A 27,737-nucleotide genomic window follows, 5' to 3' on the forward strand; every position below is an offset into this window, starting at 1 on the left:
ACAAAAGGGCGCATTATCGCCAGGCATCTGAGCCAAACATCAAAAAACAAAAACCCTCTACAGGGTACGGGACCGTATTGGAAGGATGGCTCAATGGACCTTGTAAAATTCATAATTCTAGGAAAGCCACACCAACACACAGCCTCAGAGCATGTTGGATAGTACGGCAGGCAGCCAGAAGTGGCGAGGAGCTTTTAACTCCAGCACCCGAAGAATACCTCCCCAGTACGGTGTCGACAGTCTTCGAGACCTTCACATCCAACAATGCAAGGAAACGAACGCTCCGCAACCTCGCCGAAGTCTACCAAGTAGAAACAATAAACCCATGGAGTGACACGGCTATCACCTTTAATGCCAGCAACGAACCTAAATTCCGGACAGCCCGAGCACCAGCCGCATTGGTCCTCAATCCAATAGTGGACGGCTTCTGACTTACAAAGGTACTCATGGATGGCGGCAGCGGACTCAACCTCATCTACGAGGAAACCCTACGAAAAATGGAAATTGACCGGAGCCGCATTGAGCGAAGCAACACAACATTTTAGGGGAATAATCCCAAGCCGGGAAGCGTGCTGTTCAGGAAAAATCACACTGGATGTGGTGTTCGGCACGCTGGATAATTACAGATCCGAGGAGGTCACATTTCAAGTGGCCCCGTTCAGCAGTGGCTACCATGCTCTGCTAGGGCGAGAAGCATTTACAATTTTCCAAGCCATACCCCATTACGGGTACATGAAGCTCAAAATGCCCGGGCCCAACGGAATCATCACTCTCGCAAGTGATCCGGACATAGCGCTCTGCGCTGAAAACAAGACAGCCGCACTGGCCCTGGAGGCATTATCTGAGGCCCTAGCGGCCGAGGAATTAACGGCGTTGCGCTCTATGGTGGACAGGGACGATGTGATACTAGACAAGATATCCAAGTCCACCTCTTTTAAACCAGCGGACGAAATAGTCAAATTCCAAGTCCATCCAACGGACCATACAAAAACGGCCTCCATCGGGGCACAATTAAAACCCGATGTAGACGCCGCACTCAGAGACTTTCTGCGAGAAAATTGGGACATTTTCGCCTGGCACCCCTCGGATATGCCAGGAATCCCACGAAGGCTGGCCGAGCACAACCTGAACATCATAAAAGGGTTTAAATCCATCAAGCAGACCCTACGGCGCTTTTCCGAACCTAAGAGACAAACCATGGGAGAGGAGCTAGCAAAACTGCTGGAAGCCGGATTCATCAGAGACATAAAACATCCGGACTGGCTAGCAAACCTAGTGATGGTACCAAAGAAGGACAAATCTTGGCGCCTATGTGTCGATTTCAAAGACCTAAACAAGGCCTGTGCAAAGGACCCTTTCCCACTCCCCCGAATTGATCAAATCATCGACGCCACCACAGGACACGACTCATTGTGTTTCCTCGACGCATACTCTGGCTACCATCAAATCAAGATGGCAGAGTCAGACCAGGCCGCAACGGCATTCATCACCCCATACGGCCCATTCTGCTTCAACACGATGCCCTTCGGGCTCAAAAACGCCGGCGCAACATATCAGCGCATGATTCAGGCATGTCTGGCCAACCAGATCGGCAAAACAGTCACAGCATACGTAGATGACGTGGTCGTCAAAACAAAACACGTCGATACTCTAGTAGACGACTTGAGGCTCACGTTCGACAATCTCCGAACATATGACATTAAGCTCAACCCGGAAAAATGCGTTTTCGGCGTACCAGCCGGAAAGCTCCTGGGCTTCATCGTATCCGGTAGAGGAATTGAAGCAAACCCAGCCAAGATCCGAGCTCTGTCACAATTAGATACCCCAAAGGACCTCAAACAAATACAAAAAGCCGCTTTATCTCCCGCTTAGGAGAAAAGGCATTACCCCTCTATCGCCTCCTGCGGCGCACTGACCACTTCGAGTGGATGGAGGCCGCCACGGCCGGACTCGAAGAAATAAAAGCCATATTGGCAACAAATCCGGTCCTGGCCGCGCCCAACACGGGCGAACCAATGCTATTATACATCGCGGCAACCCATCAAGTTGTAAGCGCGGTGCTCGTCGTCGAACGAGAAGCGGACGGACACAAGTTCCCCCTCCAAAAACCAGTGTACTACGTGTCCACTGTGCTAACTCCGTGCAAGTCACGATACCCACATTATAAAAAGATAGCATACGCGGTGTTCATGGCATCCCGGAAGCTGCGACACTACTTTCAAGAGTGCTCCATAACAGTGGCATCCGAAGTACCCCTTAATGACATTATAAACAACCGCGACGCAACGGGCCGGATTGCCAAATGGGCCATCGAACTCGTCCCGTTCGACATAACCTACAAGCCAAGGCGAGCTATTAAGTCACAGGTTTTGGCCGACTTCATCGCCGAATGGACTGAAGCCGAACTCCCTAAAGAATACGGCGCATACTCCAACTGGATCATGCACTTCGACGACCCCAAAATGTTGGCTGGCCTGGGGGCTGGCGTCGCTATGACGTCCCCAACCGGGGACACAGTCCAATACGTACTTCAGATAATGTACACGGATTCGAACAACGCAGCCGAATACGAGGCCCTTTTACATGGCCTCCGAATGGCAGTCTCCATGGGCATTCAACGCCTAGAGGTCTGCGGGGATTCAAATCTCGCAATATCCCAAATAAATGGAGACTTCGACGCCAAGGACCCGAAAATGGCAGCTTACCGCAACGCCATCTTAAAGATGTCAACTCGGTTTGAGGGGCTCGAATTTTATCACGTAGCCCGGGAAAATAACCAAGCAGCAGACGTGCTGGCACGCATCAGCGCCAAGCGCGAGGCTGTCCCTCTCAACATCTTCCTAGAAAGGCTGTTCAAGCCATCTGTATCATGGGAAGAAGAATACGGAAACAATAGCTTGGACACAACTACACTGCCCCTCACCGAACATTCTGACACAACTGGGGCCTACGCCAATGAAACAACGTCGTCAGCCCTTGAAATAATGGCAGTCATTGCCCCTTGGACAGAACCATTCCTCGCCTACCTAACTAGGCAGGAACTTCCCGAGGACCAAAACGAGGCCCGCTGCATAGTGCGGTGATCTAAAGCCTACAAAGTCCACGAGGGAGAGCTTTACAAGAAAAGCACAACGGGAGTCCTTCAAAGGTGTATCTCCGAAGAAGAAGGGCGAGACCTTTTGGCTGAAATTCATGCCAGACTCGGCGGGCACCATGCCGCAGCCCAGGCCCTTGTAAGCAAGGCCTTCCGTACCGGATTTTATTGGCCAACGGCCCGGGCAGACTGAGGGAGTCCCGGACTAGGGGGTGTCCGGATAGCCGAACTATCATCATCGGCCGGACTCCAAGACTATGAAGATACAAGATTGAAGACTTCGTCCCGTGTCCGGATGGGACTTTCCTTGGCGTGGAAGGCAAGCTTGGCGATACAGATATGCAGATCTCCTACCTTTGTAACCGACTTTGTGTAACCCTAGCCCTCTCCGGTGTCTATATAAACCGGATGGCTGTAGTCCATAGGACGAACAACAATCATACCATAGGCTAGCTTCTAGGGTTTAGCCTCCTTGATCTCGTGGTAGATCCACTCTTGTAACACACATCATCAATATTAATCAAGCAGGACGTAGGGTTTTACCTCCATCAAGAGGGCCCGAACCTGGGTAAAACATCGTGTCCCTTGTCTCCTGTTACCATCCGCCTAGACGCACAGTTCGGGACCCCCTACCCGAGATCCGCCGGTTTTGACACCGACATTGGTGCTTTCATTGAGAGTTCCTCTGTGCCGTCACCATCAGGAAGGATGCCTTTTCCCGTCTTTAAAGACGGCGCCGTCGTCAAGGGAGCTTTGGCCGCCGGCCAGACTATCCGGCTAGGCGGTTTTCTCATGACCGCCTGTTCGGCCACCGCCCCGACAATGACCTCTCAAGTCATTAAAAGCGATCTTCACGTCAGCTCGGAATTCGCCGAGCAGCTAGATCCGATTGAGCTCTCCTCCGTAAACGAGCTCTTGGATCGCATCGCCGCCCTGGGAGTCGCTACCGACTACGATCAGATTGGGCTTAAAACCGATCTGAGAGAAATTAACTCTCCCCAGGTTACCCACCACGTTGTCGTGGTAGAGGAACAATGCGGCGACTCTTCTTCTATGTTAAAACCAACTATGTCCGGATTCCGGATCCCTCCATGCCGGATTCCCGCGGAGGGACGGACGCTAATCAAATACTGAACCTAAAGTCAGGCATCGGACCAGATTTGTTGGAAAGCGCTCAGCAAACCAAGCTTCCGAATCCGGAAGCTTCTTGGCCTTTGAGCCTCAGATCGGGCGGGGTTCCGAACTTAATTCCACCCGCCCACCCAAACATAAGCGATCTATCTCAAATACGGCAAGAGCCCGATGAAACAGTACATCATTACTGGGCCAGATTCCTCCTGGTTATGAACAGGATAAAGGACTGCCGTGAAGAAAGCGCGATTTCAATCTTCTGCAACAATTGCACGGACAAGGGAATCATAAACGCCATCAGTCGTCGCGAAGTTTCACGCTTCGCCGACCTAGCGACCATTGTACAAAAATACTGCGCGATGGAGAGTGCCTGGAAAACCGAAACCATGTTTTGGGACAATCCAGCTCTGAATAAAACCCCAGTCCGAAATAAAAGGGTGCGTCATACTCAAGCACCTGGGTTAAAAACCAAAAAGCAAAAACCCCTAAAGGGTACGGAACCGTACTAGAGGGATGGCTCAACGGACCCTGCAAAATCCACAGTACGGAGGGCGCCACTCCAACACATAGCCTTCGAGCATGTTGGATACTACGGCAGGTGGCCAAATGTGGCATGGGCTTTTTAGCCCCGGGCAACCAACCCAGCAGTACCAGTATGGTATTGACAGTCTTCGAGACTTTCGCATCAAATAACATGCGGAAACGAACAATCCGCAGCCTCGCCGAAGTCTACCAAGTAGCAACAACAAATCCATGGAGCGACACGGCTATCACCTTCAATGCCAGCGACGAACCTAAATTCCGAACAGCTAGAGCACCAGCCGCATTGGTCCTCAGTCCGATAGTGGACGGTTTCCGTCTTACTAAGGTACTCATGGATGGCGGCAGCGGATTAAACCTCATCTATGAGGAAACCCTTCAAAAAATGGAAATTGACTGGAGCCGCATTGAGCGAAGCAGCACAACCTTCAGAGGATAATCCCTAGTCGAGAAGTACGCTGCACAGGAAAAATCACACTAGATGTAGTGTTCGGCTCACCGGACAATTACAGGTCCGAGGAGGTCACGTTCCAAGTGGCCCCATTCGGCAGCGGATATCACGCTTTGTTAGGGCGAGAGGCATTCACAATCTTCCAAGCTATACCCCACTACGGGTACATGAAGCTCAAAATGCCCGGACCCAATGGGATAATCACTCTCGCCAGTGATCCAGATACAGCACTCCGCGCTGAAAATAAGACAGCCGCACTGGCCCTAGAGGCATTGTCCGAAGCCCTAGCGGCAGAGGAACTAACTACGCTGCGCTCCACGGTGGATAGGGACGATGTGATACTCGATAAGAGGTCCAAGTCCACCTCTTTTAAACCAGCAGACGAAATAGTCAAATTTCAGGTCCATCCAACGGACCCCACAAAGACGGCCTCCATTGGGGCACAATTAAGTCCTGATGTCGAAGCCGCACTACGAGAATTCCTTCGGGAAAATTGGGACATTTTTGCCTGGCACCCTTCAGACATGCCAGGAATCCCACGCAGGCTGGCAGAGCACAGCCTAAATATCCTAAAAGGATTCAAGCCAGTCAAACAAGCTCTTCGGCGATTTTCCGAACCCAAAAGACAGGCAATGGGAGAGGAGCTAGCCAAACTCTTAGAAGCCGGATTCATCAGAGATATAAAACATCCGGACTGGCTAGCCAATCTAGTAATGGTACCAAAAAAGGACAAATCCTGGCGCCTCTGCGTCGATTTTAAAGACCTTAACAAGGCCTGTCCAAAGGACCCTTTCCCCCTCCCTCGCATCGACCAAATCATCGATGCTACCGCAGGGCACGATTCATTGTGCTTCCTCGACGCATACTCCGGATACCATCAAATCAAGATGGCGGAGAAAGACCAGGCCGCAACGGCATTCATTACTCCATATGGGCCATTCTGCTTCAACACAATGCCCTTCGGACTCAAAAACGCCGGCGCAACATATCAGCGCATGATTCAAACATGTCTGGCTACCCAGATAGGCAAAACAGTAGAGGCATACGTAGACGATGTGGTCGTCAAGACCAAACACGTCGAAACTCTAGTAGAAGACTTGAGGGTGACATTCGACAACCTCCGAGCATATGACATTAAGCTCAATCCGGAAAAATGCGTCTTCGGCGTACCAGCCGGAAAGCTCTTGGGCTTCATCGTATCCGGTAGAGGAATTGAAGCAAACCCGGCCAAAATCCGAGCTCTGTCACAATTGGATATTCCAAAAGACCTCAAGCAAATACAAAAACTAACCGGATGCGTAGCGGCCTTAAGTCGCTTCATCTCCCGTTTGGGAGAAAAGGCTCTGCCCCTCTACCGCCTCCTCCGGCGCACCGAACATTTCGAATGGACGGATGCTGCCACAGCCGGACTCGAAGAAATAAAGGCCATACTGGCAACAAATCCGGTCCTGGCCGCGCCCAACCTGGGCGAACCTATGTTATTATATATCGCAGCAACACATCAAGTTGTCAGCGCTGTACTCGTCGTCGAGCGAGAGACAGAAGGGCACAGATTCCCTCTTCAAAAACCAGTGTACAACGTATCCACTGTTCTAACTCCATGCAAGTCCCGGTACCCACATTATCAAAAGATAGCGTATGCGGTGTTCATGCCATCCCGGAAGCTGCGACACTACTTTCAAGAGTGTTCCATAACGGTGGCCTCCGAAGTACCTCTCAACGATATTATAAACAATCGCAACGCAACGGGCAGGATTGCAAAATGGGCTATTGAGCTCTTACCATTTGACATAACCTACAAACCACGGCGAGCTATAAAGTCGCAGGTTCTGGCTGACTTTGTCGCCAAATGGACCGAAGCTGAACTCCCTAAAGAGTACGTCACGTACTCCAACTGGATCATGCATTTCGACGGATCCAAAACGTTGGCTGGCCTGGGGGATGGCGTCGTCTTGACATCCCCAACTGGAGACACAATTCAATACGTACTTCAAATAATGTACATGGACTCCAACAACGCAGCCGAATACGAGGCCCTCCTACATGGCCTCCGGATGACAATCTCCATGGGCATTCAACGCCTAGAGGTGCGCGGGGATTCAAACCTCGCAATATCCCAAGTAAATGGAAACTTTGACGCCAAAGATCCCAAAATGGCAGCTTACCGCAACGCCGTCCTAAAAATGTCAGCTCGGTTCGAAGGACTCGAATTCCACCATGTAGCCCGGGATAATAACCAGGCAGCAGACGTGTTAGCACGCATCGGCGCGAAACGAGACGCCGTCCCTCCAAACATCTTCCTGGAACGGCTCTTTAAGCCATCCGTATTATGGGAAGAGGAGTCCGGAAATAACAATCCGGAGCCAGCTGCATCACCTAACTCAGACCATTCTGACACAATCGGCGGCTCAGCCAATGAAATAACACCTTCAGCCCACGAAATAATGGCAGTAATTGCCCCGTGGACAGAACCATTCCTAGCCTACTTAATCCGGCAGGAACTTCCCGAAGACCAAAATGAGGCCCGCTGCATAGTTCGGCGATCTAAAGCCTACAAGGTCCATGAGGGAGAACTTTATAAGAAAAGCACAACCGGAGTCCTTCAAAGGTGTATCTCCGAAGAGGAAGGGCGAAATCTCCTGGCTGAAATTCACGCCGGACTCGGCGGGCACCACGCTGCAGCCCGGGCCCTTGTAGGCAAGGCCTTCCGTACAGGATTTTATTGGCCGACAGCCCGGGCAGATGCTCAGGACTTAGTCCAACGATGCGTCGGTTGCCAGCTCTTTGCTAATCAGAGCCACATGCCACCCACCGCCCTCAAAACTATACCCATCACCTGGCCGTTCGCGGTCTGGGGGCTTGACATGGTTGGACCCCTTAAAGGGGGAACCCACAAGCACAAATACTTATTGGTCATGGTGGACAAATTCACCAAATGGATTGAGGCCAAGCCGGTTAAAACGGCAGAATCCGGACTATGATAGACTTCATATCCGGGGTAGTACACCGTTTTGGCGTCCCCCACAGCATCATCACTGATAATGGCACGAATTTCACAGCCGACGAGGTTAAACTCTAGTGCAAAAACATAGGCATCAAGCTCGATTACGCTTCAGTCTATCACCCCCAAACTAACGGTCAAGTCGAGCGAGCAAATGGTCTAATCATGAGCGGCATCAAACCCAGACTAGTGCGGTCCCTCAAGGAATCTAACACGCACTGGGTAGAGGAGCTCGACTCCGTACTCTGGGGGCTGCGGACCACGCCAAACCGAACTACTGGATTCACACCATTTTTCATGGTATACGGCGCAGAGGCAGTTCTGCCCTGCGATATAATTCATGACTCACCTCGTGTGCGCATGTACGAAGAAAGAGAAGCCGAGTTGGATCGGCAGGACAGTTTGGACGCCTTAGAGGAGGAGCGGGACGTGGCAAAGGCTCGTTCCGCATTTTATCAGCAGCAGGCTCGAAGATATCAAAGCAGAGAAGTACGGGCCAAAACTTACAATGTTGGCGAACTTGTTCTACGCCTGCCGGACAAGAAAAAGGACAAACTTAAGCCCAAGTGGGAAGGTCCCTTCATCATTGACCAAGTCCTGACCGGCGGAGCATATCGTCTTCGTAACGCATCTGACAACCGACTCGAGCCGAACCCATGGAACGCAGCCCGTCTCCGAAGATTCTACGCCTAACGCCGGACTCAGAGTTCGTCTCACTCCCCCGTCCACCTTTTTATATTTTTTACTGTCTCTTGTCCCCCTCCTTCTTCCCACTTTTTTCCAATACCTTTTATAGGCTGATTTGCGCTTTGTTCGCACACACTTGATGTGCTCCTAGCACTCATTATACCTGGGGGCTTCTTTAACAGAAGCTTATTCATATGGGCTTCATGCCCAATACATGTGTCATACTTCCGCATGTACCTTTTATTCACCATTATATGCATCGATATGACTTAAGTTTTGGCCAAGCTGGGTTGCCTGGCTCCTGTGCTTACCCCTACGTTCCCGATTGTTCGGCTAGGAGGTAAAGGGAGCACCTCTGCGATTGTTACTGCCGGGTCAGCCGGATGTGTACCTCAGACTGGGTGAAGCCGAAAGCTAGCGTTCTTAAGAGAATATTCGGTCGGTGACTTGAAAGATGATTTATTACTTACTTATTTATCTGCCCCCAGATGCTTTTTCTGCTATTTTCGCAGTCCGGCATTGCACTTTAGGGCATGCCTCCCAGGGAAAGGAACCCTTAACGGAACTATTCTCCCTGGAAGATGTTTCTTACTAACCATGTAATATAACATAACTAGTTGGGCACTTGTCTGATAAAGCAATTATGACCCCGACGCCTTGTCTCCATGCATGCCCCGGTTCTTTTATAACCGTAAGGGTATTCGGACACACTCCGGACTGTTGGGTCCCGAGGTTGAAGCGAAACGGTCCGCAAAGACAAACGATCTACAATCCGGCTAGAAGGCATTTTACATGTCATTTCAAATTACATCGTCAAACCGACTGATTGTACTCCTCCTCAATCCCATCTAACAGGCTGTCTAATTTACAGTCCTGTTGGGAATATTTCGCGGCCAGTTCTACTTGGCCGTACATCAAGCTCACAGGGATCTCCTTCCCATCAGGCCCCGCAGGTCCGACCTCGGCCATGTGGTTTGGGTCAGCCTTCGGGTAACGCGTCTTCACCATGGCCCAGGCCTCCCTGGCGCCCTGACGGCAGGCCGATATCTTCCACAAACGGAGGCGTCGCCGTGCTCCCTGAAGCTTCTCAGCAAGCTCACCAAGGCCCTCGGGTAGGGAGACGGATGGCCATAAAGCCTGAACGACGCCACTCATCGCCTGCCGAACACGTTCGAGCAATTGCACCAGCTCGGGAAGTTGGTCACCCGTTGACCCAGGCATTTCCTCCGCAGGGCGACCTGTGAGCACACCTAAAGACATATTTCTGTCAATCGACTTCCTCGCCGAATTCTTCTTTTCAAAGGAATTTGCTCAAGCACTTACTATAAATGCCGCGACGAAGCCGCTGATTCTCCTTCACGGAGCCAGACAGCTGGGCCCGAACACCTTTCAGCTCTTCTCCTAGCTGGGTGTGGGCATCTTGGAGCTTGTTTCTCTCCTGCTGCACCTTCATAAGCACCCTCTCGCCGGCCTTTAGCTGACGCAGTAGCTGTTGCTTGTCCGGATCTAGTCCGGCGCCCTCTGCAATATTATTGTCAGATTCACGCCGCACTTTGTTAATTAATTATCTTTTCAAAGTACGTCTTACCAGCGGGGGTCTCTGTGGCTCCCCCTGTGGCGGCCAGTGCGGCCTCAAGTTGGGCCTTGCACTCTTGGAGCTCCTGGGACAGATGGGTATTCTTCTCCGTAAGATCCTGCATAATAATTGATCCTTAAATCAGTTATTTTAACTATTTTAAGTCTCGGGGGCTACTGGCATATATAACTATTAAAATTACTTACCCGTATGTCTTTCACATACTGCTTCATGGCTCTGGTTAACCCATCTTGAGCGGCACGGAGGTGCGCGTTTCCCGCATCAAAGGCATTTAAGGCCTCCGGGGAGAAACACGCGTCATGAAGAACTGTCCGGTGACGCCTGTGATTCATGGCGCTCTCCACCTCAGACCGGGTGGCGGACAGTCTGTCGGCATCCTCCGTCGGAGGAACGTCCGGCTCATGCCTTGTATTCGCCTCCCCTCCCGGACCATGCGTTGGAGCATGGCTGGCGGAGGCTTGGTTGGCAACCTCTCCGGACACTGTCCGGCGAGCGCTCTTTCTGGAAAAGTTATGAGCATTAATATACCTCCTAGGGATCCTTCCCTTAAAAAATAGCGGTGCTCCATACCGTTGCGGCGACGTTTCGGTTCGCGTCGCACTCCTCTTCCGCCTGCTGGGCCGGACTGACCCTTGTTGGTCGGCCACCGCGGGTTCGGCTTCCTGCCTTAAAGGCACCTCCTGCGATGCACCGTCAGTATGGGATGGTCAGAATTGAGCGCGGGATCAAATGATGGTGTCAAGACCTCGGTCGTAGTCACCTGGGAGGCCGGAAACAAACCGGGGTAGTCAGCCGTAATGGCGACTAGGGCATTGTCCGTGCTAAGTTGGTGGAACACCCCGTCAATCAGCTCCACCTTTATGTCCGGATCCTCTTCGGAGGTCGGATCAAGGGATCGTTCGGATCCTCGGGCTGTGGAGTTAGGCTTCGTATGCCCTCCACGTCCCGGCGCAGCTCCTGCGTCGAAATCACAGAGTAAGATACTTGACTTTGAAAGTATGGATCGGGTAGATGAACATCCGCTTACCCAGCTCCGAGGGTTATTCATAGAGAATCCATTCAACGGATTCGTGCGGAGGAAGTCCTCCTCCTCTCCCTTGTACAAGCCGGACAGGATCTTTGCCAGATCGGCTGCTGAGCCTGGCCCTTTGCGGCCATGACGGGTGGCGTCATCTTCCCCGTTGAAATCCCACATAGGGTGGCCCCTATATTGGAGTGGCTGCACCCCTCGCATAATACACGTGGCCATGACTCCAATCATGGTCAATTCGGAGTGGGCCAGTAACCTAATCCGGCCCATCAGATAATGGACGCTCCTATCATCTTCTCGTTGAGGGCTCCGCGGGCGCCAACTCGGGCGTTTCTTCAAGGGAGCATTGTTGAACTCCGGGAGGCCGATCCGAACTGGATCTGGCAGAGGGGCATCCTCCATGTAGAACCATTCCGAAGGCCAGTCTTCGGACGCCTTCTTCGGGGTGCCGGATAGATATCCGGTCCCGGCGATGCGGCATATTTCGGCTCCGCCCACTTGATATATCGACCCCTCATGAGAACGGGGTACGAGACAAAACAATCTCTTCCACGGCGCAAAATGGGGCTCGATGCCCAAGAACAGCTCGCAAAGAGCTACGAAGCCCGCGATGTGCAAAATGGAGGCGGGCGTGAGGTGGTGAAGCTGGAGTCCGTAGAACTCTAGGAGCCCCCGGAGAAACGGATGTATGGGAAAAATCCGAGTCCCCTTATTAGAAAAGGGACAAAGCATACCAGCTCTCCTTTGGAAGGGTTGGGGACGCTCTCCACCTGCTTTCCACCCTTATAGGTGGCCAGTCTGGCTCGAACCGGAACCATGAAAGCTGGGGGAAGATATCCCTTGGTTTGGAGCGCCACTAGCTCGCTGTGTGGAACTGAGCATCTCCCCCAATCTCCTAGCTTAGGGCTGGGAGCGCGAGAGGAGGAGCCGCGTCGACTATCCATGATGGAATGGATTTTTGTTAGAGGCGCTTCGATGAGAACTTGCGGATGGAGGATGGTGTGAGCTGGATCTAGATCCTCGCCTCTCTTATAGGCGACTCGTTCGCACGGCTAGGGGGTAAAATGTAAAAATACCCCAACCTTTCGCATTCGTACGACACATGGAAGAAGGCCATTATTGGGCGTAGAAGCCAAGGAGCGCAACATTCATAAGGAAGCCGGACACTATTCGACAGGAACATGAAGTTTGAAGGAGAACCCGCCTTACAACTCCGAAGACAATATACGCGACGGACTCGTCGTCGCTGAAGCCCGGTTCGGGGGCTACTGAGGGAGTCCCGGACTAGGGGGTGTCCGGATAGCCGAACTATCATCATCGGCCGGACTCCAAGACTATGAAGATACAAGATTGAAGACTTCGTCCCGTGTCCGGATGGGACTTTCCTTGGCGTGGAAGGCAAGCTTGGCGATACAGATATGCAGATCTCCTACCTTTGTAACCGACTTTGTGTAACCCTAGCCCTCTCCGGTGTCTATATAAACCGGATGGCTGTAGTCCATAGGACGAACAACAATCATACCATAGGCAAGCTTCTAGGGTTTAGCCTCCTTGATCTCGTGGTAGATCGACTCTTGTAACACACATCATCAATATTAATCAAGCAGGACGTAGGGTTTTACCTCCATCAAGAGGGCCCGAACCTGGGTAAAACATCGTGTCCCTTGTCTCCTGTTACCATCTGCCTAGACGCATAGTTCGGGACCCCCTACCCGAGATCCGCCGGTTTTGACACCGACACAGACGCTCAGGACTTAGTGCAACGATGTGTTGGTTGCCAGTTATTCACCAACCAAAGCCACATGCCGCCTACCGCCCTACAAACTATACCCATTACCTAGCCTTTCACGGTCTGGGGGCTTGACATGGTCGGACCCCTTAAAGGAGGAACCCACAAGCAAAAATACCTACTGGTCATGGTGGACAAATTCACCAAATGGATAGAAGCCAAGCCTGTAAAGACGGCCGAATCCGGACCAGTGATAGACTTCATATCCGGGGTCATACACCGTTACGGCGTCCCCCACAGCATCATAACCGACAACGGCACAAACTTCACGGCCGATGAAGCAAACTTTGGTGCAAAAACATGGGCATCAAGCTCGACTATGCTTCAGTCTATCACCCTCAAACTAATGGTCAAGTCGAATGGGCCAATGGTCTCATTATGAGCGGCATCAAACCCAGACTGGTGCAATCCCTCAAGGAATCTCACACGCACTGGGTAGAGGAGCTCAATTCCGTACTCTGGGGGCTGCGGACCACGCCGAATCGCACTACCGGATTCACACCATTTTTATGGTATACGGCGCAGAGGCAGTACTGCCATGCGACATAATCCATGACTCACCTCGAGTGCGCATGTACGAAGAAAGAGAAGTCGAGCTCGATCGACAGGACAGCTTGGACGCATTGGAAGAGGAGCGCGACATGGCAAAGGCTTGTTCTGCATTCTATCAACAACAGGCTCGAAGATACCAAAGCAGAGAAGTACGGGCCAAAACATATAACGTTGGCGAACTAGTTCTACACCTGCCGGACAAGAAAAAGGATAAATTAAAGCCCAAATGGGAGGGCCCCTTCATCATCGACCAAGTACTGACCGGCGGAGCGTACCGTCTGCGAGGCGCATCGGACAACCGACTCGAGCCGAACCCATGGAATGCAGCACGCCTACGAAGGTTCTACACCTAGCACCGGACTCCGTGTTCGTCTCCTTCCCTCGTCCCTTTGTTTTATTTTTTATTTTTATTTTTGGCAGTCCGGGATTTTGTTCCTTCTCCCTCCCCTTTTTTCTCACAAGCCCTTAGGGGCTTGCATGTGCAATATTCGCACGCACCCGACGCGCTACCTGCGCTCACAATACCTGGGGGGTTCTCTACCAAGAAGTTTATATAAAACGTGCCTCATGCCCAAAACATGTGTGATGCTTCCGCATGAACCTTTTATACACCATTATATGCACCGATATGACTTAAGTTTTGGCCAAGCTGGGTTGCCTGGCTCTTGTGCTTACCCCTACGTTCCCGTTCGTTCGGCTAGGTGGTAAAGGGAGCACCTCTGCGATTGTTACTGCCGTGTCAGCCGGATGTGTACCTCAGACTGGGTGAAGCCGAAAGCTAGCGTTCTTAAGGGAATATTCGGTCGGTGAACTAAAAGATGATCTTTCGTATTTATTCATTTTCCCCTAGATGCTTTTCTGCTCTTTCCGGCAGTTCGGACATGCACTTTAGGGCATGCCTCCCAGGGAAAGGAACCCCTAACGGAACTATTCTCTCTGGAAGATGTTTCTTAATAACCATGTAATACAACATAACTAGTTGGGCACTTGTCTGCTAAAGCACTTATGACCCCTACGCCTTGTCTTCATGCATGCCCCGGTTCTTACATAACCAAGAGGGTATTCGGACACACTCCGGACTATAGGGTCCAGAGGTCGAAGCGAAAAGGTCCGCAATGAGAAACGATCTACAATCCGGCTAGAGGACATTTTTATGTCATTTTTTATAGAGTTAATCCGACTCGGCATATTCTTCTTCAATGCCATCCAACAGGCGGTCTAATTTACAGTCCTATTGGGAATACTTTGCAGCCAGCTCCACCTGGCCATATGCCAAGCTGAGCGGGATCTCCTTTCCGTCCGGACCTATAGGGCCGACCTCGGCCATGTGGTTTGGGTCAGCCTTCGTGTATCGAGTCTTCACCATGGCCCAGGCCTCCCTAGCACCTTGACGGCAAGCCGATATCTTCCACAACCGGAAGCGCTGCCGCACTCCCTCCAGCTTCTTGGAAAGCTCCTCAAGGCCTTCGGGCACGGAGAGGGATGGCCACATAGCCTGGATGACGCCTTGCATTGCCTGCCGAACTCGCTCGTGTAGTTGCAACAGCTCGGGAAGAAGGTCTCCCGAAGAACCGGGCATTTCCTCCGCCAGACGACCCGTCAGCAGACCTACAGACATAGCTCTGTCAATCGACTTCCTCGTCGAATTCTTTTTTCGAAGATTCGTTCAAGCACTTACTAAAAATGCCGCGTCGAAGTCGCCGATTCTCCTTCACGGCAGAAGAAAGCTGAATACGAACATCTTTCAGTTCCTCGCCTAGCTGGGTATTGGCGTCTTGAAGCTTGTTCTTCTCTTGCCTCACCCTTGTCAGCACGTTCTCGCCAGCCTTTAGTTGGCGTAGGAGTTGTTGCTGGTCCGGATTTACTCCAGCCTCATCTGCATTATTATAGTCAGGGTTGCACGCCTGCCGCATTTCAAAACGGAGGTACCTTTCGAAGCACATATTACCTGCGGGCGTCCCCTTGACATTCTCTGAAGTGGCCAATGCGGCCTCGAGCTGAGCCTTGCACTCTTCGAGCTCCTGGGACAATTGCGTGTTCTTCTTTGTAAGACACTGCATAGCACATGATCCTTCAAACAGTTATCTTCACTGTTTCAAGTCTCGGGGGCTACTGACATATATAACCTTCAATTTTACTCACTTGTATGTCTTTCACATACTGCTCCGTGGCTCTGGCTAGACCATTTTGAGCATCACGGAGATACGCATCTCCTGTATTAAAGGCGTCCAACGCCTCTGGGGAAAAACACGCTTCACGAAGAATAGTCCGGCGACGCCTGTGGTTTAGGGCACTCTCCACCTCTGAATTGGTGGCAGATAGCCCGTCAGCGCCCTCTGTCGGAGGAGCGCCCGAGGCGCGTTCCGTGTCCGTCTCCGCTTCCCAACCCGGCCTTGAACCTTGGCCAATGGACATAGTCTGGCGGGCTCTCTTCTTCCTAAGAAAATCATGAGCATTAGTAAGACTCAAGGGTGTAAACCCTAGGCGTAAATCCGCACGCCATACCGTTGTGCCGGAATCTCGATCCGGTCCGCACTTCTTTTTGGCCCGTTTGGCTTCAGCGGCCCTTGTTGGCTGCCCACCGCGGGCTCGGCCTTCTGCCTCAAGGATTTACCCTGCGAAATGTTGTTAGTGCACGGCATGCAAGATAAAGCATTAGAATACTGGGACTTCGGTCTTAGTTACCTTGGAGGCTGGAAGTAGTCCAGGATAGTCGGTCGTGATGGCCACTAAGGAGTTATTCTTGCTCAACTGATGAAATACTCCATCAATCAACTCCACGCATAAGTCCGGATCTTCTTGGGAGTCTAGATCGAGGGGCCGTCCCGGGTCCTCGGGTTGTGGAGCAGGGCTGTTTATTTCCTTCACAGCCTGGCGCAGCTCCTGCGTCTGAACATTACTAAGTCTAAGTACTCAACTACGGGAATTTCACAAACGGACACGCAAGTGAAAGTGTCCGCTCACCCAACTAGGAGGATTGTACATAGAGAATCTGCCTTCCGGGTTGACACGGAGGAATTCTTCCTCTTCCCCCTTGTACAAAGCGGATAAGATTCTCGTTAAAGTGGCGGCCGAATCTGGCCCCTTGCGACCGCACCGGGTGGCGTCATCTTCCCCGTTGAAATCCCACATGGGGTGGCCTCTGTATTGAAGCGGCTACACCCCTCGCGTAATGCATACGGCCATGACCTTAATCATGGTCAATCCGGAGTGAGCCAACAACCTTATCCGGCTCATCAGGTACATGACGTCCCTGTCAGCTTCCCTCTGAGGGTTCCGTGGGCGCCAACTCAGGCGCTTCTTCAACGGGGCATTATTGAACTAGGGGAGTCCGATCCGTACAGGGTCCGGTAGGGGGACGTCATCTATATAAAACCACTCCAAGGGCCAGTCTTCGGACGCCCTCTTTAGGGCGCCGGATAGATATCCGGTCCCGGTGATGCGCCATAGTTCGGCTCCGCCCACCTGATAAATAGACCCCTCCTGAGAACGGGGCACAAGGCAAAACAACCTCTTCCACAACGTGAAATGGGCCTCAACACCCAAGAACAGCTCGCAGAGGGCCACGAAGCCCGCGATGTGCAGAATGGAGGCGGGCGTGAGGTTATGTAGCTGGAGGCCATAGAACTCTAGCAACCCTCAGAGAAATTGATGAATTGGAAATCCTAGTCGTCTCATCAAATAATGGACTAGGCATACCCGCTCTCCTTGAGAGGGGTTGGGAACGCCCTCCGCCTGCTCTCCGCCGCTATGCACAGCAATCTCGGCCCGAACGGGGACCATATATGCTGGGGGGAGAAGCCCCTTGGACTGAAGCACTACTAACTTGCTATGTGGGACGGAGCACCGCCCCCAATCTCCGGGCCGAGGGCTGGAGGAGCGAGAGGAGGAGCGGCATCGACTGGCCATGTTGGAATGGATCTCTGTCAGAGGCGCTCTGATGAAGACTCGCGGAGGGAAGATGGTGTGAGTTGGATCTAAATCCCCCTCTCTTTTATGGGCGGCTCGTTAACGCAACCGGGGGGGGTAAGTGAAAAGAAAACCCCCTGGCTTTTCACATTCGCTTGACGCGTGGAAGATGGTCATTATGGGGCGCAGAAGCCGAGGAGGACAGCACACACTAGAAGCCGGACACTATTCGACGGATACAGAGAATTTGCAGGAGAACCCGCCTTGCAATGCCGAAGACAACTTGCGCACCGGACTCGTCGTCATTGAAGCCTGGTTCAGGGGCTACTGAGGGAGTCCTGGATTAGGGGGTGTCCGGATGGCCGGACTAAGACCTTTGGCCGGACTCCCGGACTATGAAGATACAAGATTGAAGACTCCGTCCCGTCTCCGGATGGGAATTTCCTTGGCGTGGAAGGCAAGCTTGGCGATATGATATGAAGATCTCCTCCCATTGTAACCGACTCTGTGTAACCCTAGCCCTCTCCGGTGTGTATATAAACCGGGGAGTTTTTAGTCCATAGGACGAACAACAATCATACCATAGGCTAGATTCTAGGGTTTAGCCACTCCGATCTCGTGGTAGATCTACTCTTGTACTACCCATATCATCAATATTAATCAAGCAGGAGTAGGGTTTTACCTCCATCGAGAGGGCCCAAACCTGGGTAAAAACATCGTGTCCCTTGTCTCCTGTTACCATCCGCCTAGACGCACAGTTCGGGACCCCCTACCCGAGATCCACCAGTTTTGACACCGGCAGTAGCCTTCCTAGGTCATACCAATCTGGAAACTCTTCAAAGCCTTCAAATTCTCCTAGTCTTCGGAGTCTTCAACCGTTGTAGTTCCAATTATAACAAATGCTTGGTAAAATACTCTTTATTTTGAAGTGGTCTTGGTTGTCCGATATCTTGTACTCCTTGGAGTGGTCTCATCAGCCGAATCTTCATGTGGTAAAATGGGGAAAGGGGATAGTCTAACTAAAAGGGAATATTTGAATAAGCTCAGAAGAGAAGAGAGGTAAGCGATCTTTTTGAAAATAAAGTAGTAGAGAAAATCTTTCCTATGGGCTTGCCAGTTTCTAGGGTCACGTCCTACAATCAACATGTGCTCTGATACCATCTTGTAGCGACCCGACGTCAAACAGTCAAGTCTCTGTGCTAAAGTGTCATCCCTGGATCGATATGCTGACACACACAGTACTCGAGGATTTATAACAGAGGTAAATCACATGTAAAAAAGAACACAAATACTGTTACCTCAATCCATATAGCAGAAGTAACAACATGGTTGTGGATTCCCATCACACCAAGGGCAAAGTTGAGTGTAGAAATCATAACCCTAACGTATCACTTACTCGTCGTAGGAATCCGGCAACATGAGACATTGCAGCCATGTAGGTCAGTACATTCAATGTACTGGCAAATTCACACCATAGGATAAATGACGAACAATAGCTATCACTACATGCATATTTGGCTGGTGGAAAGCTCTAGTTTATTTTTGCATAAAGCAAGTTTTGCCCTACAACAAAGGAATGTATTTTATTTAACTACAAAGTTTGTTGAAAACATTGAGAAGGTTGCTCCAACTCAATCCCAAATTAATAATCATCAACCCAACAAATTATTGAAGTAACATGATAAGATCAACATGATAATTGATACGTCTCCAACGTATCTATAATTTTTTATTGTTCCATGCTATTATATTACCCCTTTTGGATGTTTATGGGCTATATTTTACACATTTATATCATTTTTGGGACTAACCTACTAACCGGAGGCCCAGCCCGTATTGCTGTTTTTTTTGCCTATTTCAGTATTCCGAAGAAAAAGGAATATCAAACAGAGTCCAAACGGAATGAAACCTTCGGGAGCGTGATTTTGGGAATGAACGTGATCCAGAGGACTTGGAGTGCAAGCCAAGAAGCAACCGAGGCGGCCACGAGAGGGTAGGGCGCGCCCCCTGTCTCGTGGGCCCCTCGGGCGGCCACGAACGTACTTCTTCCTCCTATATAAGCCTACGTACCCCGAAAACATCCAGGGAGCAACCAAAACACAATTTCCACCTCCGTAACCTTCTGTATCCGCGAGATCCCATCTTGAAGCCTTCGTCGGTGCTCCTCCGGAGGGGGAATCGACCACGAAGGGCTTCTACATCAACACCATAGCCCCTCCGATGAGTTGTGAGTAGTTTACCACAGACCTTCGGGTCCATAGTTATTAGCTAGATGTCTTCTTCTCTCTTTTTCGATCTCAATACAATGTTCTCCCCCTCTCTTGTGGAGATCTATTCGATGTAAACTCTTTTTGCGGTGTGTTTGTCGAGATCCGATGAATTGTGGGTTTATGATCAAGTTTATCTATGAGAAATATTTGAATCTCCTCTGAATTCTTTTATGTATGATTGAGTTATCTTTGCAAGTCTCTTTGAATTATCGGTTTGGTTTGGCCTACTAGATTGATCTTTCTTGCCATGGGAGAAGTGCTTAGCTTTGGGTTCAATCTTGTGGTGTCCTTACCCAGTGACAGAAAGGGTTGCAAGGCACGTATTGTATTGTTGCCATCAAGGATAAAAAGATGGGGTTTATATCATATTGCATGAGTTTATCCCTCTACATCATGTCATCTTGCTTAATGTGTTACTCTGTTCTTTATGAACTTAATACTCTAGATGCAGGCAGGAGTTGGTCGATGTGTGGAGTAATTGTAGCAGATGCAGGCAGGAGTCGATCTACTTGTTGCGGACGTGATGCCTATATACATGATCATGCCTAGATAATCTCATAACTATTCACTTTTCTATCAATTGCTCGACAATAATTTGTTCACCCACCGTAATACTTATGATATCTTGAGAGAAGCCTCTAGTGAAACCTATGGCCCCCGGGTCTATCTTTTACCTTCTTTGCTTTCAATCTACTTTTATTTGCGTCTTTACTTTTTGCATGTATAATATAAAATACCAAAAATATATTTACCTTATCATACTATCTCTATCAGATCTCACTTTCGCAAGTGGCCATGAAGGGATTGACAACCCCTTTATTGCGTTGGTTGCGAGTTCTTTGTTTGTTTGTGTAGGTCGTGGGACTTTTGAGGAGCCTCCTACTGGATTGATACCTTGGTTCTCAAAAACTGAGGGAAATACTTACACTACTATTGCTGTATCACCCTTTCCTCTTCAAGGAAAACAAACGCAAGCTCAAGACGTAGCAAGAAGGATTTCTGGCGCCGTTGCCGGGGAGGTCTTCACCCAAGTCAAGACATACCAAGTACCCATCACAAACTCATCTCCCTCGCATTTACATTATTTGCCATTTGCCTCTCGTTTTCCTCTCCCCCACTTCACCTTTTCCGTTTTATTTGCCCTCTCTTTCCCAATCTCCTTCTCTCTCTTTCGCTTGCCTTTTTCTATTTGCTTGTGTGCCTATTTGTCCTTATGGCTTTGCCTAAGAGTACCGACCTTCTTCTTAGAAGGATGGATGAGATTGAATCAAATATCAGAAGCTTTATGAATTTTCAATTTGAGCATAATAATTTCTTCGGAAAAGAGCTTAAAGAACAAAAAGGGGTTTTGAGTTTTATGAATAAGGAGCTTGATGATATGGATAAAGAATTTTATGGTGTGAACTCTCAAATTACCTGGCTTGAAAATGCTATAGCCAAAATTTCTGATAAGCAAGCCACCTTAGTCAATAAGATGGCTGCCAAACCAGAAAAGTTAGATGAAAATAATGATGAGGATCTTAAAGTTATTGATGTGTCTCCTATTAGATCTTTGTTTTGCAATATGAATCTTGATAATAATGGGACTGGAGATGAGTCAACTTTAATTAGTGTAAGTGCATCTAGTGCCCCTTAGTGATTTTGGTGTACTGAAGACTTATAGGTTAAGGGACCGATGCGTTTGTGAGTGTACATAGGTCTATAAGTCTATGAGGAGTTTGATATTTACAGAGAAAGTCGACCCCTACAAATGAAGTTCTTCAACTGAAGACTTTGGATTTCTGAAGACTTTCTGAAGACTTTGAAAGTGAAGAAATTGGTGTGACCTTGAAGACTTGGTAATCATTCATGGAACAAGAAGCGTGAAGACTTTTGTTTTCGTAGTTTCATTTTCTCCTTCTTGAGTCATAGGAAACACCGTACTGTTCAAGGGGATCGAGGAGATACTAAAGAAAATTTTCCATGTGATGCTCAATTCAAAATCCTACACCTACCAATCCTTTCGAGTGAAGCCATTGGAAATCTCGCACAGTTCAGTCATATTCTTCAGTGACAGAGACGAAGTTCTTCTGGTCTCTGAGGAATTTGTTCTGACTGAAGAGTTAGGAATTCGCTAGTGCGGATTGCCTACAAAGTGAGGAACATGATAGCCCTGAGGAATTCGAACCCCAATATTCCGACCATTGCTGTGCTATGTGCCAGTTGTCCCAAAATATCTATCCACCTAACGGTCATATCAGACAAGGGCATCTATGTCTTATCATGTCGGGATGCTCCCCAGCTATAAATAGCCGCTCCCTACAACCACTAGCTGGTTGGCTGCTTCGAGAGAAACTGACCCTTGTCATTTGAGAGCAATCCATCCTCCGAGGACTTTGAGTGAAAATCATCAAGTGAGGAAATCCCAAACTCAAACCTACAAAACCCCAAGTGATTGAGCATCACTGAAGAGATTGATCCTGCGTGGATCTGATGCTTGTTTCCTTTGAAGACTGTGCTTCTTCCAGACGGTTAGGCGTCAAGGTCTAGAGCATCCAAGAGGAATTGTGGATTGCCGAGTGACCGAGTTTGTGAAGGTTCGGAAGTCACCTGAAGACTTACCATGAGTGATTGGGCGAGGTCTGTGTGACCTTAGCTCAAGGAGAATACAGTGAGGATTGTGTGTCTGGGACTGGGTGTCCTCGAGTTTAAATACTCAGCCGCTCCAACCAGATGTACAACTGAGACAACAGTTGGAACTAGTCTACCAAATCATTGTCTTCACCGAGCTAACTGGTTCTATCTCCTCAACTCTTCCATTTCCTCATGAATGTTGTTGTGTGTTTGTTCATATCTGTTTGAAGACTTTGACTGAAGACTTTCTCAATTTCCTCAGTTCAATTTCTGCAGTCTGTTCATCTTCTTCCTTGTGTTATCCTGTGTTTACGCTTTCTGTACTCTGTGCTTGTCTTCTTTTCATCATGATGACTATGCTTGTGTTCTGTTATGTTCCTTTCTGAGTACTTATTCCGCTGCAAGTAGTTCTTCATTTAGGAATTTCCTCACCAGCAAATTCCTTAGTGAAGAATTCATAAAAATTGCCTATTCACCCCCCTCTAGTCGATATAACGCACTTTCAATTGGTATCAGATCAAGGTACTCCCTTGTTTTGTGTGATTTTGGTTTAACCACCTGGAGTTTCAGTTATGTCGACTGCGGGATCGCGGAACATTTCCTGCCCCATCTTTGACGGTCATGAGTATCCTCGGTGGAAGGCCATGATGAAAAGGCGACTCATGGCTATAGACAGCGAACTATGGACCGTCACTGAGATCAGTCTTACCGATCTATGCAAGATGGCGGAGGCTGATGACATTCGCAAGTACACGCTACTTAACCTCACAGCGAAGGATGTCATCTGCTCCAGTCTGTCCCAAAATCAGTTCAGGAACGTCATGCATCTCAATCACGCGAAGCTAATCTGGGACCATCTCTCTGAGGTCTATGAAGGTCATCGAACCCGTCATGATCCTTGGTTTGAGGATTACAAGGACTCTCTCAATGCGATGACATTCGAACCAGAATCATCATCCTCTACACCCTGCCTCATGGCAAACAGTGCGAAGGTAACCGAATGCTATCTATCTGAGTCCAGTGATGATGAATCTGGCGATGAATTTGTACCTAGCTATTGCAAACTTGCTTCCCTTGCCACTAAACAACAAAGAGTTTTGGAAAAAGTTCAATACATGCTAAATAAGAGCGAAGATATGTTGGGTGAAGAAATGGATCAGTCAAAAGCCTTGGCTGAAAGTCTTCAGGGACTCCATTCCAAGTTTGACGACCTCCATGGTCATCATAACGCTCTCTTATCTGATCACGAGAAGCTTTCTTATGAATTTCTTCAAAGAAAGCAAGATCTTGAGAAGCTAAGAGTGAGTTATGAAGATCTTCAGAAGGAGCGTGATTCATTACTTGCACAACAAATCAGCGCTACTTAGGAAGAATTTGTTCCTCCATGTCTGAAGTGCATAGAACGTGAATCTGCTAATTCTTCACCTGAATGTTCAAATGCTTCAAATATTACAAATTCTTCACCTGTCTCTGCTATCACTAATTCCTCATCGAAGGACATTGCTAGTACTACTAATGATGCAGGGCTGAAGGAATTGTACACAACAGGCATGTACAAAAGCCTCAAAGGGCATCCGATTCTTTGTGATGTGCTCAAAAAGCAGATCCTCAACAGAAACCCTAGGTAAGAGGGTATTGCCTTTGAGAGGAAACTCAATGCTGATGGAACATATTGGAAACCTGAGCAGTACCCCAAAACCTCATGGGTTGCTGCAAAAGGACCTCCAGTTGATCCATCCAATCTATCTGGCTTTACATGTGAATATCCTCATTCTTCTGATGAGTCATTTGACTCCAACTATAAACTGTTCAAAAATCAGAATGGTGAAGTATTTGCTAGATATGTTGGCACTAACTGCAGGAACGGTTCCCCTATGAAGAAAATCTGGGTTCCCAAAAGTTATCTTGAAAGTCAGGTGAATGTCCTCATGACACCACCTGTGAAGAATAGGAACCCCAGATCAAATTCTTCATATGGACCTAATTCTTCATATGGATCAAATTCCTCAAAAGGATCAAAGTCCTCATATGATCATCATCGTGCTAACCCTTCTGTTTCACAAGGTAGAGCTAAGGGCTATGCATATGAGCATTATTCTTCAAATTATTATGTTCATAAGTCCTCGAAGAATTTCTCTGCTTACTCATATGCTTACCCTAACCCCTCTTATGTGAAACGAAGCGGACTAGCTTCTCTGCCACCTTTCTCATATGGTGCTCGCAGAGTGATGAACTCTTTGCCACCCCTTCAGATGTGGGTGGTGAAGAAAAAGAACTAATCTCTTTTGCAGGGTTAGGTCTCCAGACGTGCTTAAAACGTCTGAAGAATTTGCTGGAGACCTGAACAGTGCCTGAAAGGACACAGTCTAATCATGAAGAAATGAATTTTCATCTCTCACATCCTCATACTGATTTATATGTGCTATTGCTTGATGAAATTGAACTGGTGATATTGATGTCATATTCTTCACTGATGAAGTATATGAGTTCCTAAGTTGCACTAATTCATCTGCAGGATGATCAGCCCAAAGCAAACGAGTGGGTCCTCGATAGTGGATGTACGAATCACATGACGGGTGACAAGAATCTATTGATGGATGCTCCGTTATCACCATCACATCTGAAGCATATCATCTTCGCTGACAAAGGCAAAAGTCATGTATTGGGTCTAGGTAAGGTTGCGATCTCAAAGGATCGACACATGGACAAAGTCATGCTTGTCGAGTCCTTAGGGTATAACATCATGTCTGTCTCAATGCTTTGTGATCTCGATATGGTTGTTGTCTTCGGAAGATATCGTTGTGTTGTGATCATGGAAGCTGACCATTCCAAAGTCTTCAAAGGCTTTAGGAGAGGAGATCTGTATATTGTTGATTTCTCTATAGGACCACAACCAGCCGTGTGCTTACTTGCGAAAGCTTCAGAAGGCTGGCTATGGCATCGATGACTTGGTCATGCTGGCATGAGGAATCTGCACACGCTTGTGAAGAAGAAGCATGTCATTGGCATTGAGAATGTCAAATTCCTCAAGGATCACTTATGCGGAGCTTGTGAAGCTGGAAAGATGACAAAGGCCAAGCATCCAGCAAAGACTGTCATGACTACCACTCGTCCATTCGAATTGCTTCACATGGATCTCTTTGGTCCTAACCACTATTCTGCAATTCTTAATGATGCATCTCTATATGGCTTTGTTATTGTTGATTACTATTCTCGTTACACATGGGTGCACATTGTCACTTACAAACATGAAGTGCATGAAGTCTTCAAACGATTTTCCTCGAGGGCTTCAACCAACTTCGGTGTGAAGATCAAGCACATCAGAATTGACAATGGGACCGAGTTCAAGAATTCCGGTCTGGATGGCTATCTTGATGAACTTGGTATTACTCATGAGTTATCTGCTCCTTATACTCCTCAGCAGAATGGCGTCGTGGAGCGCAAGAACATAACCCTTGCTGAAATGGCTCGCACTATGCTTGATGAATACAAGACGCCTCGTCGCTTCTGGATTGAGGCAATTGATATTGCTTGCCATGTCATCAATAGGGTATATCTTCACAAATTCTTCAAGAAAGCTGCTTTTGAACTTCTCACTGACAAAAAACCAAGTTATTTCAAAGTCTTCGGTGCTAAATGTTGGATTAGGGATCCACATCACACTTCTAAATTCTCACCGAAAGCACATGAAGGTTTTATGCTTGGTTATGGAAAGGACTCGCACACCTATAGAGTCTTCAACAACGTTCTTCACAAAGTTGTTGAAACTGTAGATGTGCGGTTCGGTGAAACTAATGGCTCGCAAAGAGAGCACCTACCTTCTGTGATAGATGAACCTGCACCTGAAGATTCCATCAAGTTCAAGGCTACTGAGGATGTCATTCCTACCGAAGAATCTGCTGAAGAATTCATTTCTAATCGTGATGATCACCGAGCTGGAGCACCTGAAGAAAATGGTGCTGAAGAAAATGCTCCTGAAGGGAATGCTGATCAAATTCCTCGAAGACAACCCACTCATCCTCGCATTTCTAACAAAGTGCAAATTGAGAAGATCATTGATGACATTGAAGCACCAGGTCCTCTCACTCGCTCAAAATCTTCACATTTATCTAACTTTTGTGGGCACTTTGCTTTTGTCTCTATCTCAGAGCCCACTAAGGTAGATGAAGCATTTCTGGAGCCTGAGTGGATTCAGGCTATGCAAGAAGAATTACATCAGTTCAAGCTCAACAATGTCTGGGAACTGGTCAAACGTCCAGATCCTCGCAAGCCAACATCATTGGCACAAAGTGGATCTACCGCAACAAGCAAGATGAAAATGGCCTTGTGGTAAGGAATAAGGCACGGCTTGTAGCTCAAGGCTACACACAGGTTGAAGGAATTGATCTCGATGAAACTTTTGCACCTGTTGCTAGACTTGAGGCTATTCACATATTACTTGCTTACGTTAACCATCATGATATTATCTTACAACAAATGGATGTGAAAAGTGCATTCCTCAATGGTAAGCGAGGGAGTCCTGGATTAGGGGGTGTCCGGATGGTCGGACTATGACCTTTGGCCGGACTCCCGGACTATGAAGATACAAGATTGAAGACTTCGTCCCGTGTCTGGATAGGACTTTCCTTGGCGTGGAAGGCAAGCTTGGCGATACGATATGTAGATCTCCTTCCAATGTAACCGACTCTATGTAACCCTAGCCCTCTCCGGTGTCTATATAAACCGGAGAGTTGTAGTCCGTAGGACGAACAACAATCATACCATAGGCTAGCTTCTAGGGTTTAGCCTCTCTGATCTCGTGGTAGATCGACTCTTGTACTACCCATATCATCAAGATTAATCAAGAAGGAGTAGGGTTTTACCTCCATCGAGAGGGCCCGAACCTGGGTAAAAACATCGTGTCCCTTGTCTCCTGTTACCATCCGCCTAGACGCACAGTTCGGGACCCCGTACCCAAGATCCGCCGGTTTTGACACCGACATTGGTGCTTCCATTGAGAGTTCCTCTGTGTCGTCACCGACAGGAAGGATGCCGCACCCCGTCTTTAAAGACGGCGTTGTTGCTAAAGGAGCT

Source organism: Triticum aestivum, chromosome 3B (genome assembly GCF_018294505.1).
Source record: "Triticum aestivum cultivar Chinese Spring chromosome 3B, IWGSC CS RefSeq v2.1, whole genome shotgun sequence".
In the NCBI taxonomy this organism is placed as follows: Eukaryota; Viridiplantae; Streptophyta; class Magnoliopsida; order Poales; family Poaceae; genus Triticum; species Triticum aestivum.